Here is a 3,486-nt window from a genome sequence, read left to right as displayed (position 1 = left end):
ACCCACACACACCCCACAGAAAACAGCGCCGGCGCAGGTGAAAAAGGTCTCTGGGGCAGAGGGCGGCGAAGTGCCGAAGTCCCGGACTCAGACCTGCGAGGGAAGCTCCACCTTCCTCCCCTCCCAACCGCCGCCGGCGCGCTCGCGCTGGTTGCCGCCTTCCAGGCTCGGGAAGGTCTGCGCGCGTGTCGCGACCGTTGGAAGCAGCGGGGAGCTTACGATGCCCCTCACCGAGAAAGGGGGGGGGGTAAACGTTTTGTTTTAATACACTGTAACGCGTTTTTAAATTTCGTTAGGATGGTGGTTGTGGTTTTTTTTGCCGGGGAAAGTTACTCGCCGTCCGCCCCATCCATTTTTCCCCCCTTTTGTCCGTCAAGCCCCTTCCCTTTTTTTAAAGCTGACTGAAAACCCACCGTTTTGAAATAGCTTTCAATCCTTAACCCTACTCCCCTGCCCTCCAGACCAGTCGGCAGATTGTTTGGTTAGATTGTAAGCTCTTTCAAGCAGGAACTGTCTTCTTTGTGACTCTGTACAAGGTATGCATCTAGTAGTGCTACAGAAATAAGTAGTCCAATAATAAATAAATAAATAAACGAGTCCAAAACAAAACTCCTTTGGCTCGGCCCAATATTAGACCATCTACCTTCCTCCATCCCATTGTCCTCCGGCCCCCCATTACAGCTCGAGTTCTCAAGCAAAGTTCTGGGTGTCACCTTAGACTCTTCTCTATCCTTCAACGAACATCTCCAATCCCTGGTGAAGAAATGCTTCTTCAGCCTTCACATGCTAATGAAAGTCAGACCCTATTTTCACCAAAAACACTTCGCAGTCCTAGTACAATCCATCATCCTCTCCAGATTGGATTATTGCAATTCTATCTACCTCAGCCTAACCAAGAAAAGCCTCCACAGACTTCAGCGGATTCAGAACGCCGCAGCTAAGCTTGTTTTCGCGAAAAGCAAATTTGATCGCGTCTCACCACTCCTGTCTAAGCTCCATTGGCTCCCAGTAATCCCCAGGATCCACTTCAAATGTGCGTGTCTGGCCTACAAGATCCTACATGGCATCCTTCCTGCCGTTATCCCTCTATCCTGGAACTCCCCAACCCCTACTTCCTCCAGATCCTCCCAAATTTTTAAACTATCCTTCCCTTCCATAAAAGGTATTTCCCATGCAGGCAAACTTGGGTCATCCCTCCCCTTTAGAATCACTGAGATCTGGAATAACCTCACCTCCCCACTCCGAACCTCAAGCTCCCTCCAACTCTTCCGCAAACACCTAAAAACCTGGCTATTCTCAAAACTAACACTTCCCCCCTCTTAGGCCTCTCACCTTCCCCTTTACACCTAACTCTTTAATCTCTCCACTGTAGTTCCTCTCTCATCCTTCCTGTAAACCGTGCCGAGCTCCGCATTCGTGGAGATGGTGCGGTATATAAACCCAAGGTTTAGTTTAGTTTAGTAGTGTGAAGAGTTTCAGTCTTTGGGAAGCAGCTGAGATTGTGATGTCATAATGCTGCATTCCACCAATAAGAACCAACCTCATCAGTGATGTCACAGTGATTGTCCTGTACTCCTCTCTGCCTTCCAACCCAGCCAGCTGATTAACTGTTACCCTTGACATCCTATTTGTCTGTTTAGATTGTAAGCTCTTTCAAGCAGGAACTGTCTTCTTTGTGACTCTGTGCGTCTAGTAGTGCTACATAAATAAATAGTAGTAGTGTGAAGAGTTTCAGTCTGGGAAGCAGAGCTGAGATTGTGATGTCATAATGCCTCATTCCACCAATAAGAGCCAACCTCATCAGTGATGTTGCAATAGCTTCAGAGGACCATATTCTTTCAGGTCCTTTAGTGCCACATATAGACATGGCTTGGGGGGTCCCTGCACCCCTGACTGTTCCTCTCCAACTCAAGGAGCTCCTTCCCTCCCAGATTGGTCACATACAGAGGCAGTTCCCAATCCAGATCAACCTCCTTTATGCAGCCGGTTCCAACAGAAGAATACTCTTATCCAAAATTTTTACAGATGGTTTTGTGTCTGCTTAGTCTTAGTCAAGGGGAAGCATCTACAGGCAGCAAAAATTTCCAAGCCATACTTCAATCCTGTAAGACCCCCGTAAAGGAACTGGTGGTTCTTCCAGTACATCAAATTGCCCAGGACCTCCTGTTGGCAAAAAAAACTCTACCAGTGTCCACAGCTTCTAAGCACTTAGAAATGAAATAAAAGCCCAAAAAGCGCCTGGTCGCAACCTTAAACAACTACCTCACCAATTGATGGTCTTGGAGTCTGCTATTAAAAAGGCGAAGACTACAAAATCTCTGTTAAGTGCACCCCCTGGAAAGGAACATTGTCTCCTTGATTCATAAATTGCAAAGTTTATCAAGGTGCCATGCTTTCATCTTGCACAGTGGTGGTGGCCATAGTTGCCAGGTATTCAGTTTGGTTTAGGCCTTAGGGTGTCTGATCTTAGGGAAGACTTGTTTGGCAGATGCTTGCTGCTTGGGAGACTGTCTCTTTCCAGAGAAAGTACAGGCATCAGTCTCTCAGCTTAATGAGGATTCCTCAACCTGTTAAGCAGTGACCTACCCAGCATATGTAACATTTGGGGCTCATCATTTTTTTTAACCCCCCCCCATCTATATGAAAAACATGATTTTTAGTAATATGTAATCACAAACTAACCCCTCCCCCTTTTACAAAACCATAGAATTCCTATAAGCATTGGAGCTGATACCGCCGTGGCCAGCACTAAAAAACGCTTTATGGTTTTGTAAAAGGGATAAAATAGAAATATGTAGACAAAAGTTAAGCTGAATCACCAAAGAAGCTGGACTCTGCATAGACTTCAATCATATCTCCCCCTCAGTCATCTCTTTTCCAAGCTGAAGAGCCCTAACGTTTTTAATCTTTCCTCACAAGAGGAGTTCCATCCCCTTTATCATCTTGGTCGCTCTTCTTTGAACCTTTTCTAGTGCCGCTATATCTTTCTTGAGATAACAGGAGACCAGCATTGAATGCAATACTCCAGATGAGGTCGCACCATGGAGCAAAACAATTCCACTGAGAGACCATCTCTATCTCAGCAGAAAGGGCAGTTACATCATTCCAATCTCGGCAGTCTCAGTTTGACAGCCTGGAAGTTAAAAGCTCAAACCTAACACTTGCCACTTTCTCAACCAGTGAAGATGGTTCTAGCAGCAAGATGCCCATCTACTAGGAAGTCCTATCAATCAAAATGGAAACACTTTTCTCTTTGGTCACATGGTCACCAGCATTATCTTCTTTGTTCAATTGACTGCATTTTGTCATATCTTCTACATCTGTCAAATTCTGGTCTCAAATCAACCTCAGTCTGATTTCATCATGTAGCTATTTGGCCTTCCATGCTTTAGTTGACAGTAAACCAATTTCACATCATCCACTCATTTCTCGTTTTATCAGAGGTCTTAATAATCTTAGACCTCCAATATGAAACCCTCCTCTAGC

The sequence above is a fragment of the Geotrypetes seraphini genome, chromosome 6 (genome assembly GCF_902459505.1).
Source record: "Geotrypetes seraphini chromosome 6, aGeoSer1.1, whole genome shotgun sequence".
NCBI lineage: Eukaryota > Metazoa > Chordata > Amphibia > Gymnophiona > Dermophiidae > Geotrypetes > Geotrypetes seraphini.
This window is presented reverse-complemented; position numbering follows the sequence as displayed.